We start from the raw sequence: 15,744 nt of genomic DNA on the forward strand, positions 1-15,744 counted from the left end.
TACCAGCTTTGTGTGTGTGTGTGTGTGCGTGTTAAACTACATATAACATAAATTTCCCATCTTTACCATTTTAAGTATACGGTTCAATTGCATTAAATGTGTTCACACTGCGGTGAAATCATCACCATCATCCATCCCCGTAACTCTCTTCATCTTGCACGACAGAAACTCTATATCTATTAACTGATAACCCCCAAGCCCCTGACAACCACCCCTGTACTTTCTGTCCCTATGATTTTTGACTACTCTAAGTATCCCATATACGTGGAATCATACAGTATTTGTCTTTTTATGATGGCTGATTTCACTTAGCATTAGGTCCTCAAGGTTCACCCATGTTGCAGCATATGACAGGATTTCCTTCTTTTTTAAGGTTGAATATTGTTCCATTGTGTGGATATACTACGTTTTGCTCATCCATTCATCCATCGATGAATACTTGGATTGCTCCCATGTTTTAGCTATTGTGAATAATGCTGCTATAAACATGGGTGTAGAATATATCTTCAAATCCCCGCTTTTTATTCTTTTGAGTATATTCCCAGAAGTGGAATTGCTGGATCATATAGTAATTCTATTATTAATTCTTTGAGAAGCTGCCATAGTGGGGATGGGGGGGGGGGTTATTTTTTAAGTTGATTTACAATATTATATTAGTTTTAGATGTACAAAATAGTGTTTCAAAATTTTTATAGACTATACTTCATTTAAAGTTATTATAAAATATTGGCTATATTCCCTATGTTGTACAATATATCCTTGTAGCTAACTTATTTCACTAAGCATAATACTCTCCAGGTCCATCCATGTGGTTGTAAATGGCAAAATTTCATTCTTTTTTATGCCTGAGTAGTATTTCATTGTATATATACACCAAGCCTTCTTTATCCATTCATCTGTTGGTGGGCACTTAAGTTGCTTCCATATCTTGGCTGTTGTAAATAATGCTGCTATGAACATTGGGGTGCATGTATCTTTTCGAAGTAGTGTTTTCATTTTCTTCAGATGTATGTCCAGGAGTGGAATTGCTGCATCATACGGTAACTCGATTTTTAGTTTTTTGAGGAGCCTCCATACTGTTTTACATAGTGGCTGCACCAATATACATTCCCACCAACAGTGTCCAAGGGTTCCCTTTTCTTCACATCCTTGCCAATATTTGTTATCTGTGGTCTTTTTGATTATAGCCATTCTGACATCTGTCAGGTGATATATCTCATTGTGGTTTTGATTTGCATTTCCCTGATGTTTACCACGTTGAGCATTTTTTCATATTCCCATTGGCCATCTGTATGTTTTCTTTGGGAAAATGTCTAGTCAGTTCTTCTGCCCATTTTTCAATCGGGTTTTTTTTTGTTTTTGTTTTTATTGAATTGTGTGCGTTGTTTATATATTTTAGGTATTAACCCCTTAGCAGTCATATCATTTGAAAATATGTTCCTCCATTCAGTAGGATGTCTTTTCATTTTGTCGACGGTTTCCTTTGCTGTTCAAAAGCTTTTAAGTTTAATTAGGTCCCATTTGTTTACTTTTGCTTTTGTTTTCTTTGCCTTAGGAGACAGATCCAAAAAAATATTGCTACAATTTACGTCAAAGAGTGTTATGCCTATGTTTTCTTCCTGGAGTGTTATGTCTTACATTTAGGTCTTTAATCCATTTTTAGTTTATTTTTGTATATGGTGTGAGAAAATGTTCTAATTTCATTCTTTTAAATGTAGCTGTCCAGTTTTCCCAGCACCACTTATAGAAGAGACTATCTTTCTCCATTGTATATTCTTGCCTCCTTTGTTGTAGATTAGTTGACCATAACTGTGTGGGTTTATTTCTGGACTGTCTAGTCTGTTCCATTGATCTATATGTCAGTTTTTGTGACAGTACCATTTATTTTGATTACTGTAGCTTTGTAGTATAGTCTGAAATCAGGGAATGTGATACCTCTAGCTCTGTTCTCCTTTCTCAAGATTGTTTTGGCCTGCCATACTGTTTTTCACAGTAGCTGTACCATTTTGCATTCTCACCAACAGTGAACAAAGGTTCCAATTTCTTCACATCCTCACCAGCATTTGTTATTAAAAAAAAATAAAACTATCATTTTTGAGACAAAAAAAGTGATAACTCTGTGGAGGTTCAGTCTGTAATGCAAGCTGCCCTGTTATTTAAGCCATGTGACTAAGAAGATTCCACGGTGCTAGATAAGGATATTGGGCAGAGTCTTTGGCAAACCCCAGAAGAAGAGTGCTGGTGCACACTCCTTGGGTTTTCTGCAGCAGAGAACTACTCTTTCTTTGTGATAATTTCTGGCATTCTCCTGGATCCTAATAGAGACTGCATGCCTGACCATGAGACACCCAGCAACTATACCATCTGAGCTCCCCTTGTGAGCTGGGTATTATCAAATCCACCAAGTCATAATATTAGGAGGGCCCAGCATCAATCCATTATAGAATGGAAATGATATATTTGGAAATGGGACTGAGCAGGTCCCGAAGATCCAAGCAGGTTCCATGAAGAGGTGTGCCAGCCCCATGCTGCCCGCTTGTGTTGCATCTATACCTGTCCCTCACACACTCCTGTGGCCTCATGGTCATAGTTCCCTATGGTCAACTGTCAGAGGAGTCAAGGACTCAGGTCTGGGTCATGGGCTGGCACACAGCGACGAGCGATGCATGAGGTCGTCCCCTTCATGCGGAGGAAGAAGGACTACCCGTTGGCACCAACTCCCAAGCTGGTTGGTCAGCAGCCTGAAACTTCAAAATTAGAAGATCTCAGATGGTACGGCTGGGAAGACTGGCCTGAGCAGGATGTGTGGAAGACTCCTCAGGGCACCCAGTGGGTGAATCCATTTACAAAGCGTCACCAGCTACAAATCACTGAATCTTGGGACCCTGTGAGGTGGGTCCCTTCGTGGCTCCCCTGGGCTGGGTTCTTGCATCAGTCCTGGCCACAGCAGGCTTAAGGTATGGGTACTTGTCTCAGGTTGGGCTGCCCAGAGTAGACTTTTAGAAGAGGTTCTATGTGAAAGTGAATTTCTTAAGGAAGTGCTCCCAGGACAAGCCATGAACAAAGTGGGGGTATCTGGACCTGGAAAGTGAACTAGTCAGCTCAACTCTGACCTATGGAGGCCTCTGAAGTGTCAGCTGCACCTCAGAGTTTGTTCCCAACTGGAGGCCAGTGAACTGGGCTTTCATACTCCTGCATGAGGACCAGCCAGTCATTATCATGCTAAGGCCGCCCTGGGGACAAAAATGCCCAGGCACTTCTGGGTGTGTGTGTGTGTGTGTGTGTGTGTGTGTGTGTGTGTGTGTGTACATGTGTGACAGCAAAACAGCTCTAGTAGCTCAAGGGGAGGCCCCTGAAGAGAGTCACAGGTGCAGGCTGTTAGAAGCAAAGGCACCCGGGGGGGGTCACAGAAACAGAATGTCAGCTCCAGCCTCCTTCCCTGTGTCAGCTCCAGCCAGCTTCCCAAGAGCGACAACTCCTCGCCTCAAGCATTGGGTTTCACGGTGTCCCTTCCAAAATTCATGTCCTTCCTGGAACCTCAGAACTTATTTGGAAACAGGATCACTGCAGATGTAATTAGTTAAGATGAGATGGTAAGGTCATCATCAGATGAGTAGGGTGAGCTTTTCCTCTACCATGACCGGTGCCCTTATAAGAGGAGAAAAGACACAGAGACAGCGACACAGGGAGAAGATCAGGTGAAGACGAAGGTGGAAATTGGAATGATGCATCTGCAAGTCAAGGGGCACCAAGGATCGCCAGCAGCCACCAGCAGCTAGAAGAGAAGCGTGGAACAGATTTTCCCTCAGAGCCTCCAGAAGGAACGAACTCTGCCAACAACTTGATTTCGAATTTTTAGTCTCTGAAACTGTGCGAGAACACAGTTCTGCCGTTTTAAGCTACCCAGTTTGTGGCCCTTTGTTACGGCGGCCCTAGGAAATGAATGCACCTGGAAGCGTCTGGGTGACGGGCAGCAGAAGCAGCACGTGGAAGCCCGGGGCTTTGATGAGGAGGCCAGCGGGCCTGCACTGTCATCACCTGGCCAGAGAGACTTGGAAAGAGACTGACGTTCCGAAAGCAAAACGAGCAAAGGAAAAACCACACGCTTCCATCACCTTCCAGGAGGTGAGGAACTGCCACCCCGCCCGACAGGAACCTGGGTCTGGGCTGTGGACAGGAGCACCATTAGTCTGGGCTGGAAACATATCCAAATGCTCCTGAGGTTGTTTTTGGAACCATATTGGCCAGATGGGAGAGGTGCTGGGCCTGGCAGCTGGACCAAGGCCCAGTTGGGGGAAGAGGAGGGAGCAGACGGGCACCAGATGAGCAAGCAAGAGGGATGGCTCTTCTTTGCTCCCGGAGACCCCTCGTCCATGAATGCAGGTCTAGGAAGAGCAGGGGAGGTGAAACCTGGCTGGGACCTTGCCAAGTTGTCCCTCTGGGTGGGAGACCAACAGCCATATCACCTCAGTCCTGGCATCTTTCACTAAACAGAGCATCTCCCCAGGCCAGAGGAAATCTTCAAGGAGCAAAAATCCACTAGAAACAGCATCTCCCAAACTTCACTCACTCAAGTATCATCCCTCCACTTTTTCCCATATCTGGCCCATATCAGCTACACAGGTGTTTTACTTAACATTTTTCTTTAAAATATTGCCTTGGGGTTTCCCTGGTGGCGCAGTGGTTGAGAGTCCGCCTGCCGATGCAGGGGACACGGGTTCGTGCCCCGGTCCGGGAAGATCCCACATGCCGCGGAGAGGCTGGGCCCGTGAGCCATGGCCGCTGAGCCTGCGCGTCCGGAGCCTGTGCTCCGCAACGGGAGAGGCCGCAACAGTGAGAGACCCGCATACCGCGAAAAAAAAAAAAAAATCATTAGGGAAATGCAAATCCAACCCACAATGAGATACTACTTTACATCCACTAGAATGGCCAAAATGTTTAAAAAAGAAAGAAAATGGCAAGTGTTGACAAAGATGTGAAGAAATTGGAACCCTCATACATTACTGGTGAGAATGTAGAATGGTGCAGCCACTTTGAAAAAACAGACTGGCATTTCCTCTAAAAGTTGTACACAGAGTTACCACATGACCCAGCATTTCTGCTCCTAGATGTATACCTCAAAGAATTGAAAATAGGTATTCAAACAAGTACATGAATGTTCATAGTAGCACTCTTCACATTAGCTAAAAGGTCGAAACAGCCCTAATGTCCATCAGCGGGTGAATGGGTAAACAAAACGTGGTCTATCCATACAATAAACTATTATTCAGCCATAGAAAAGAGTGAAGGACTAGTACATGCTACAACATGGATGAACCTTGAAAACGTTAAGTCACATAAGTCCGACACAGAAAATCGCATATTATATGATTCCTTTTATATGAAATGTCCAGAATAATTAAATCCATAGAGACAGAAAGCACATGAGTGGTTGCCAGGGCTTGGGGGGGAGGACTGAGGAGTGACTGCTTAGTGGGTACAGGGTCTCCTTTGGGGGTGATTAAATTGTTTGGAACCAGATAGAGGTGACGGTTGCACAACCTTGTAAATGAACTAAATGTCACTGAATTGTACATTCAGTGTACAATGAAATTAACAAGAAATGGAAACGATCCAACCGTCCATCAGTGGTTGAAAGGATAAACAAAATGTGCTGTATCCATACAATGGAGTATTACTTGGCCATGAAAATGAATCAAGTACAACACGGAAGAAGCTTGAAAACATTATGCGCTAAGTAAAACAAACGAGCACATACTATATGATTCCATTTATCTGAAATGTCCAGAAGAGACATTGACATTAACATTGTCTATCGTTCACAATATTTAGAAATGTCTATCCATAGAAACAGAATAGATTAGTGGTTGCTAAGGGCTAAGAAGAAAGGCGGATGGGGAGTGACTGCTAAAAGGTACATCATTTCTATGGAGGGCAATGAAAATATTCTGGAATTAGTGGTAATGGCTGCATGACTGTGTGACTACACTAAAAACCACTGAATTGTACACTTTGTAAAAGGGTTAACTGTATGATATATGAATCATATCTTTTTTCAGAAAAATGCTTTTGAGTCTGGAAAAACTGGGGACAATCTGGCATGACTGAGGCTTCTACTCTTCATGATAACAGCACCTACCTCACAGGAGGGATGAGCAGGTTAATAAGCTAATGCCGTGATTCTCAAATTTTACATTTCAGCAGAATCTCCTGGAGAGGTTGTTAAAATACCAACTGCTGGCCACATTCCCAGGGTTTCAGATTCCGAAGGAGCCCAAGGATTTGATTTCTCACAAGTTCTTAAGTGATACTGATGGTGCTGCTGGTCCCTGGACCACACTTGGAGAAGCACGGAATTAATTCCTGTAAAGTGCTCTGGGTCTGGCCTCTGAGCAAGGACTCACTATCACGTAAGCACATTTTAATTATTCCCATAACCATAACTGGGAGGTTTGCAGGACCAGGGCTATTATCGTGGTGGTGAAATTGAGGCTTAGAGAAAGCAGTAACCACCTGGAGTCATGAGGACTGGAGGTGGCAGGACTGGGACTCGAGCCCAGATATTCTGCTCCGTGTACTTCCCTCTGAATTCCCCACAGTTCCTGAAGCACATGCTAGGTCCGTTCCAGACTCCCAGTGATCCAATCCACTCGCTCCATCTTCAGCAAACTCACTGCAATCTCCCTGCTATTCTGGGGTTTTATCTAAACCCTCTGCTCTCAATCCTCTTCAATCCGGATGCTGCTTCCGGCCACCGCCTCCGCCAGCTCCAGACCAGGTCTCAGCCTTATCCTCCCTGCCCCACCCACCAGAGACCCAGTCCTTGGTCCCAACAGGCAGGGTTGGGGTACGGCAGCCTGAACCAAGTCACAGAAGGAAGGGGTGGTCCTGAGGTCTCCAAAGGGGTCACATAACGATACTCTCAGTGAACCCCTCAGAGTTCCTGCGAAGCCATGTTGCATGCCATCCTAGTCGCTCCTGTCAATTTCACAAAAAAGGACTTTCTCAAGGGCAGGGAGTCAGGCAGGCTACAGGATGCAGGATGACGTCCCTCCACCAGGGTCTGTCATTGGCTCATTCATTTAAATATTTCCGGGGCACCTGCTCCGTGTCAGGGGTGTGCTGGGTTTTTTTGTTTGTTTGTTTTTGTTTTTGTTTTTTTGCGGTACGCGGGCCTCTCACTGTTGTGGCCTCTCCCGTTGCGGAGCACAGGCTCCGGACCTGCAGGCTCAGTGGCCATGGCTCTCGGGCCCAGCCATTCCGCAGCATGTGGGATCTTCCCAGACCGGGGCACGAACCCGTGTCCCCTGCATCGGCAGGCGAACTCTCAACCACTGCGCCACCAGGGAAGCCCTGTGCTGGGTTTTGAGGGAACACAAAGTTGCAGAAGGTCACAGCCAGGTTGGGAAGACGACACTGACCCCGAAACAGTCATTAGAGGGGTCTGTCTGAGGTAAAACCCCGTAAAGAACACCTTGAACCATCCCCAGAGAGCACAAGCCCCACCTTCGTCTGCACCCAGAAAAGATGGTCCAGAAGCAGCCTGGTGTCAGAGGCACGGTTTCCCTCTCTTTCCAGGTCAGGGCCAGAGGTAGTAACACCCTGGAGATATGGGCAGATGCCACCTGTTTAGGGATGGGATGACCAGTGAGACTGCTGGCCGTGAGGAAACGGAGGGACATCTGCTTTACGGAGCTTAAAGACGAGCTGCTTCTCAAAGGAAACTGCTTCAGCAAGGAAAGATGTTCAAAAGTGTAACAATACACTGTAACTCAGCCATTCTAAGAGGCATGGTTTTTCACATTTTAATAACTCTGAAATGAGGGCGCGTCTCCCAGTATCTGCTGGCCGGGGGCCCTCTGGATGGAGTCATTATTGCCTGCCCAGCACTCTGGTATGGGTTTCTGCAGCTTGGAAGAAAACCCTAGAGACAATAGAAGAGTATTCTTTTAACCTCTAGGAACCAACCGGTTGTGGATAGAGGGTGGAGGAGTCAGTAAAGCAGACGTGTTCAGCCGCATTCCTCACGCGGGGATCAAATGTGGGAAGAGCCACAAAAGGCAAGGCCAGTGTAAGGACCCTTGGCTTTCAATTTATCTGTGAATTCTTGTAAGAAATGCTGCTTCAGAGAGGCTCCTTGGCGGAGGTGGGCTAGGGAGAGCACAAAGGGGCCTTCTAGGCTGCTGGAAAACTCTCTCCTGACCCCTACAGTGGTCACACTCAATGAGGTGCTCGTAAACCAATCTCTGAGGGGGGGAGGGGAGACCCTGAATTGTAGCGCTTGCCAATTTCCATGGTGTAAATATTTTCACCATGGCTCATTTTAAGTGACCAAGAGTTTAAAAACCAGTGTGCAAAATTCCTAGATATTTAACCATGAGCCCACCATTGATGTATACATACGTGGACAAAAACTCATCAGATAATCATATGGTTTTTCTTCTTCAATTCGTTAATATGGTGTATCACGTTGATTGATTTGCGTATATTGAAGAATCCTTGTATTCCTGGAATAAACCCCACTTGATCATGGTGTATGATCCTTTTAATGTGTTGTTGGATTCTGTTTGCTAGTATTTTGTTGAGGATTTTTGCATCTATGTTCATCAGTGATATTGGCCTGTAGTTTTCTTTCTTTGTGACATCCTTGTCTGGTTTTGGTTTCAAGGTGATGGTGGCCTCATAGAATGAGTTTGGGAGTGTTCCTCCCTCTGCTATATTTTGGAAGAGTTTGAGAAGGATAGGTGTTAGCTCTTATCTAAATGTTTGATAGAATTCGCCTGTGAAGCCATCTGGTCCTGGGTTTTTGTTTGTTGGAAGATTTTTAATCACAGTTTCAATTTCAGTGCTTGTGACTGGTCTGTTCATATTTTCTATTTCTTCCTGATTCAGTCTTGGCAGGTTGTGCATTTCTAAGAATTTGTTCATTTCTTCCAGGTTGTCCATTTTATTGGCATAGAGTTGCCTGTATTAATCTCTCATGATCATCTCAATAGATGCAGAGAAAGATTTCGACAACATTCAACACCCATTTATGATAAAAACTCTGCAGAAGTAGGCATAGAGGGAACTTTCCTCAACATAATAAAGGCCATATATGACAAACCCACAGCCAACATCATCCTCAATGGTGAAAAACTGAAAGCATTTCCACTAAGATCAGGAACAAGACAAGGTTGCCCACTCTCACCACTCTTATTCAACATAGCTTTGGAAGTTTTAGCCACAGCAATCAGAGAAGAAAAGGAAATAAAAGGAATCCAAATCGGAAAAGAAGAAGTAAAGCTGTCACTGTTTGCAGATGACATGATACTATACATAGAGAATCCTAAAAATACTACCAGGAAACTACTAGAGCTAATCAATGAATTTGGTAAAGTAGCAGGATACAAAATTAATGCACAGAAATCTCTGGCATTCCTATACGCTAATGATGAAAAATCTGAAAGGGAAATCAAGAAAACACTCCCATTTACCATTGCAACAAAAAGAATAAAATATCTAGGAATAAACCTACCTAAGGAGACAAAAGACCTGTATGCAGAAAATTATAAGACACTGATGAAAGAAATTAAAGATGATACAAATAGATGGAGAGATATACCATGTTCTTGGATTTGAAGAATCAACATTGTGAAAATGACTATACTACCAAAAGCAATCTACAGATTCAATGCAATCCCTATCAAACTACCACTGGCATTTTTCACAGAACTAGAACAAAAAATTTCACAATTTGTATGGAAACACAAAGGACCCCGAATAGCCAAAGCAATCTTGAGAACGAAAAACGGAGCTGGAGGAATCAGACTCCCTGACTTCAGACTATACTACAAAGCTACAGTAATCAAGACAGTATGGTACTGGCACAAAAACAGAAAGATAGATCAATGGAACAGGATAGAAACCCCAGAGATAAACCCACGCACAGATGGTCAGCTTATCTTTGATAAAGGTGGCAGGAATGTACAGTGGAGAAAGGACAGCCCCTTCAATAAGTGGTGCTGGGAAAACTGGACAGGTGCATGTAAAAGTATGAGATTAGATCACTCCCTAACACCATACACAAAAATAAGCTCAAAATGGATTAAAGACCTAAATGTAAGGCCAGAAACTATCAAATTCTTAGAGGAAAACATAGGCAGAACACTCTATGACATAAATCACAGCACGATCCTTTTTGACCCCCCTCCTAGAGAAATGGAAATTAAAACAAAAATAAACAAATGGGACCTAATGAAACTTCAAAGCTTTTGCACAGCAAAGGAAACCATAAACAAAACGAGAAGACAACCCTCAGAATGGGAGAAAATATTTGCAAATGAAGCAACTGACAAAGGATTAATCTCCAAAATTTATAAGCAGCTCATGCAGCTCAATAACAAAACAACAAACAACCCAATCCAAAAATGGGCAGAAGACCTAAATAGACATTTCTCCAAAGAAGATATACAGACTGCCAACAAACACATGAAAGAATGCTCAACATCATTAATCTTTAGAGAAATGCAAATCAAAACTACAATGAGATATCATCTCACACCAGTCAGAATGGCTATCATCAAAAAATCTAGAAACAATAAATGCTGGAGAGGGTGTGGAGAAAGGGAACACTCTTGCACTGCTGGTGGGAATGTGAATTGGTACAGCCACTATGGAGAACAGTATGGAGGCTCCTTAAAAAACTACAAATAGAACTACCATATGACCCAGCAATCCCACTACTGGGCATATACCCTGAGAAAACCAAAATTCAAAAAAAGTCATGTACCAAAATGTTCATTGCAGCTCTATTTACAATAGCCCAGAGATGGAAACAACCTAAGTGTCCATCATCGGATGAATGGATTAAGAAGATGTGGTACATATATACAATGGAATATTACTCAGCCATAAAAAGAAACGAAATTGAGCTATTTGTAATGAGGTGGATAGACCTAGAGTCTGTCATACAGAGTGAAGTAAGTCAGAAAGAGAGAGACAAATACCGTATGCTAACACATATATATGCAATTTAAGAAAAAAAAATGTCATGAAGAACCTAGGGGTAAGACAGGAATAAAGGCACAGACCTACTAGAGAATGGACTTGAGGATATGGGGAGGGGGAAGGGTAAGCTGTGACCAAAGCGAGAGAGAGGCATGGACATGTATACACTACCAAACGTAAAACAGATAGCTAGTGGGAAGGAGCCGCATAGCACAGGGAGATCAGCTCGGTGCTTTGTGACCACCTACAGGGGTGGGATAGAAAGGGTGGGAGGGAGGGAGGGAGACGCAAGAGGGAAGAGATATGGGAACATATGTATATGTATAACTGATTCACTTTGTTATAAAGTAGAAACTAACACACCATTGTAAAGCAATTATACTCCAATAAAGATGTAAAAAAAAAAACTCATCAGATATACTTCTGATTTGTGCATGTTATTATATGGAAGCTTTAGTGCAGTAAAATGTTTTTAAAAATAGAAAGAGAGAGTGAGGTCTGCGTCACCAGCCCTGGCCGACACAGAGGACGTTGTCGTGTGAAAAAGCACCAGCCTTGGCCACTCTGAGTCAGAGTCAGATTTTGAATGTGAAGAAGTTTATTTTCACATAAATTTAGTTTCGTATAAATTTCCTTTTATTATGCACAAGAGTGATATATATATATATACATATATATGATATGCATCTAAGTCTAAAAGAGCTCTTTTACTAAGTAGGAAACAAAAAAATCCTAAGTGATAACGTATTGTGTCTTGGTTTAACTGACAGCATTTTTATTTCCTAGGGTATATAAAATACTGGTGTATCTATGTTCAATGATGTTGTGGATTTACTGAAATATAGTAATGTATTTTTTTCAGTTTTACAGCTGTTCTCAAGAACTGTTTAGAGCACTGGGCCAGGAATCAAGAGATGAGTTCTAAGTCTGGATTTGCTGCTCTGTGACCTTGGGCAAGTCAGTTATCCTCTCCAAGCTTCAGTTTCCATACTTCTAAAATAGGGATGATAATATTGTCTACCTCTTACAGCTGCTGGGAAGATTAAAGGAGATGTTGTGTGCAGCATGATTGAGCATCATGCTTTTAGTGAGGCATAAAAGAGCTCAATAAAGGGCAGCAAATTGATGTCATTGTCATTTCTTAGCTTCTCTGAGCCTCCATCTATCAAATGAGCCCAAGTCCCAGGTTTGCTGGGAAGATCCACTGAGCTGTTGCATATATAAGTGCTATGCAAACTAGAAAGTGCTCTGCTAATGAGAAAGATTGTTAAGAACAGTCTAAGGAGTGTGTGCAATAGACATGAAACACATCAGAGCATCAAGACCACGACTGGAACACATCACCCAAGGGAGAGAGTGAAAAGGGAACCGTGAAAACACACGTCAAGGCTCAAACTCACTTCCACATGTGGAAACATCTGTCAATCTGTGGTTAGACCTCCCGTCCCAGCCTGGTCTCTTGGTCATTTCAGAATGGAGAAGTGGCCATGGGAACGGCCTCCTCATCTGTAAGGGACTGACGTAGGGCCTTGGACAGAGGGCGGGGAATGAGGCACCAGAGATGAACTGAAAACGTTCCCAGGGAGGCATCCCATGCATTTCCGCCCCACTGCCCAGCTGTACTGTGCCAAGACCATGGGGGCTGGTCCCAGGCCTTCACAGCCAGGGAAAAGGGTTCAAATCCCTGTGTGCCCCCCAGAGCCGAGTGGGCTTGGACCCTCTCCTCTCTGAACCTCAGATTCTCCAGCTGAGACACGGGGATAATAGTGCCTAAGTTCAGGTTATTGGGAGAATTAAACAATGCATGCAAAGCATTTAGTAGGTTAGCACTGGGGAGGCAAAGTCGTGTCCATCAAGCTCTGTGCTCCGCTGAATCAGGTGGACAAACGTGGAAATTCATGTGTGATGTGATGCAGTTAGTGCTAAGCAGAGAAGCAGGCACGAGGCGCTTTGAACGGGCACAAGGGTAGCGTCACCCAAGATGGGTGTGCTGGGAGGTTTCCTGGAAGAGCTGAATCTCATCAGGGGGGCGAACGTCAGCTGAGCAGTGGAGGGTGGGAAGGGCATTCCTGGCAGCTACGACAGCATGAGCAACGCCGGGAGGCATGAGGCGACTGTCTTACACAAAGGGCTCCTGCTCCAAAGACAAACCCTCATCTTCAGGCTGGGAGTCGCAAACGTCTTTTCCTTATCCTGAGCCAAGGTTCATACTCAGCAGGCAGTGAAATGAGCTGTTGCTGCTCCCTCTAGGATTAGAGAGTGAGCTCCCCAGCACCTGAAGCATTTAAGCACAGATAGTCACAGGCCAGTCCTGGGCTTCCATTCTCAAATACCTCCCTGTCTGTGTTGCATGGGGCTGATGCCTGCGGGCTGCATTGCCCAGGCTCTCCTGCCAGCCGGTTTCCAGTTGGGTCCTGCCCTGTCAAGGCACTGGGGGACCTGGAGGAGGGGGGCGTGAAGAGAGAAGCTGGACTCTTCCTCCCCCGTTCAAGTCTGCCCCAGGTGGGGTCACTGGCAGCCGCTGCTTTTCCTCTGTGCTCCACCCAGCAAGGTTCCAGCTGGCACCAGGTAGCCCAGGATCCTGGGTTCTGCCCACCCCACCGCCTCCCCTGGTCCCTCCACCCCTCGGTGGTGGCAGTTTCCCATGGTGGATGATCTCTGGTTTGACTCATCACCCCTCTGGCCTCTCGGCTCTCCTATACACCTGGGTGGCCAACTCCCTGTTTTAAGTCCCTCTGTCTGAGATACCTAGAGCGTGTCTGTTACTCGATTGGGTCTGAAAGGACACAAGTCCTTCCTGAAGCCACATGAAGAGCCTTGTCCTGACAAGTCATGGATAGAGGCTGATCCGGGAGGTCCTTTGTAAGCCTGCGACTCTCACCCAGGAGTCCACAGCCCCCTGCCCATCCCAGTGCCCACTTCCCTCTGATGGGGCATTGGACAGGCTGGCTCCACCCAGAGAGGTCCTAGAGCAGAAACTGAACCACCCCCAAGCCATCAGAAAAGTCCAGTAGCCTTTCATTGTCACCAGAGCAGAGAGAGTCCTTTCGGACAGCAGGGAAGAATTGCAGGGCGCTGGAGAAGAGTCCTTGCCACGTTTTCTGGACTGGCATCCGATGCAAGCCAAGAAAGGCAGCCCGTGCCCTCTGGCCAGCATCCTCTTTTGAGGTAGAGGAAACAGGCTCAGAGAGGGGAAGTGACTCTCTAAGAGGCCAGGCCTCCTGACTCCTGGCCCAGGACTCTTTCCCCTCCTGCGTCGTCCTGTTCCCAGCCACCTCCCAGGAATCAGGGTCTCAGGTCTGCTGGCACCCTGATTGTGACCGGCGATGCTGTAGTCCGGCCAGTCCACCCTTGGGAAGGTTTCCTACGCCAGCCTAAGCGTATCAGTGCAGTGGGGTCACTGAAGCCTTGTTTAAAAGTGAAAAGCTGAAGATAAGCTAAGTGACATCCGTAGGAGGTCAGTCACAGAGCATGGCACGCCCACACTTAGCCCCCCGGGGTAGCCGTTAGACCAAACGCAGTATGACCTGCCCTCCCCTGGGTGTTTGGGGGTTCAGAGAACGCATAGCAGGGGTCAGTGTGGGGGTGGGACTGAAGATAACTCGTTTTTCACAGTAAACCTTTTACGCTGTTTACGTGGCTGCCTCAGGCACAGCATTGCTCTAAGAAGAGTTAATAAAGTTGTTTTTCATATTTCGTTTAAAAAATAAAAAAGAATGAGGTTGCGCTCTATGTGCCGACATGGAAACCTGTCCCTGATAAATGAACGATCACTATGTGTAGTGCTACCTTTGGGAGGAAAAAAGGTTCTCCGTGTGGAAAGAAAAATGCCTTGAAGGAGACTCACCAATCTGTCGACAAAGGTTAAGGTTTGGGGAGAGAGAGAGCAATGAAAAAGGGCTTTGCTTTTTACTCTATACGCTTTGGAATTGCTTCACATTTTTACAGTGAGCTTGTTTCATTTTTGTCATTTAAAGATGAGAGGAAGGACTTCCCTGGTGGCGCAGTGGTTAAGAATCCACCTGCCAATGCAGGGGACACAGGTTCGAGCCCCGGCTGGGAAGATCCCACATGCCACGGAGCAACTAAGCCTGTGCACCACAACCACTAAGCCTGCGCTCTAGAGCCCGCGAGCCACAACTACTGAGCCCACGTGCCACAATTACTGAAGCCCGTGCGCCTAGAGCCCGTGGTCCGCAACAAGAGAAGCCACTGCAATGAGAAGCCCGCGCACCACAACGAAGAGTAGCCCCCGCTTGCCGCAACTAGAGAAAGCTCGCGCGCAGAAACGAAGACCCAATGCAGCCAAAAATAAATAAATTAATAAAAAATAAAGATGACAGGAAGAAAACATGTTTTCAGTTAAAAATGACGGTGGTTTGCCAGGGTCTCCTCTGGTCTCTGGGCACGAGGCTGACTCAGCCTGACCCTCCTCTGGCTAAGACCTCCATGCCTCAGACAGCTGTGCCTGTGCTTTTAGAACACCCAGAGAAAGAAAAGGATGAGAGCAAGAGAGAGCTGGCAAAGGTCATGATGTCAGGTAAGCCCACCCTATATGAGGAGGATGCCGGAGGCCCCTGTATCTTCTCTGCATTCTGCAGCCAGAGTCTTGTGCTCAGCCCTGCATGGAAGAAGGATCTGGACAAATGAGAAGGGTGGGAGGTGGGAGATAAGAAGAGCGGGGGCCTGGAGCATCCTGATGGAGAATGGCTGGGGGGACCAGAGAGCAGACCCAGATAACTGTAACTCGTACGT

This window comes from Monodon monoceros, unplaced genomic scaffold (genome assembly GCF_005190385.1).
Source record: "Monodon monoceros isolate NGI ecotype Baffin Bay Population unplaced genomic scaffold, NGI_Narwhal_1 Super_Scaffold_18, whole genome shotgun sequence".
NCBI lineage: Eukaryota > Metazoa > Chordata > Mammalia > Artiodactyla > Monodontidae > Monodon > Monodon monoceros.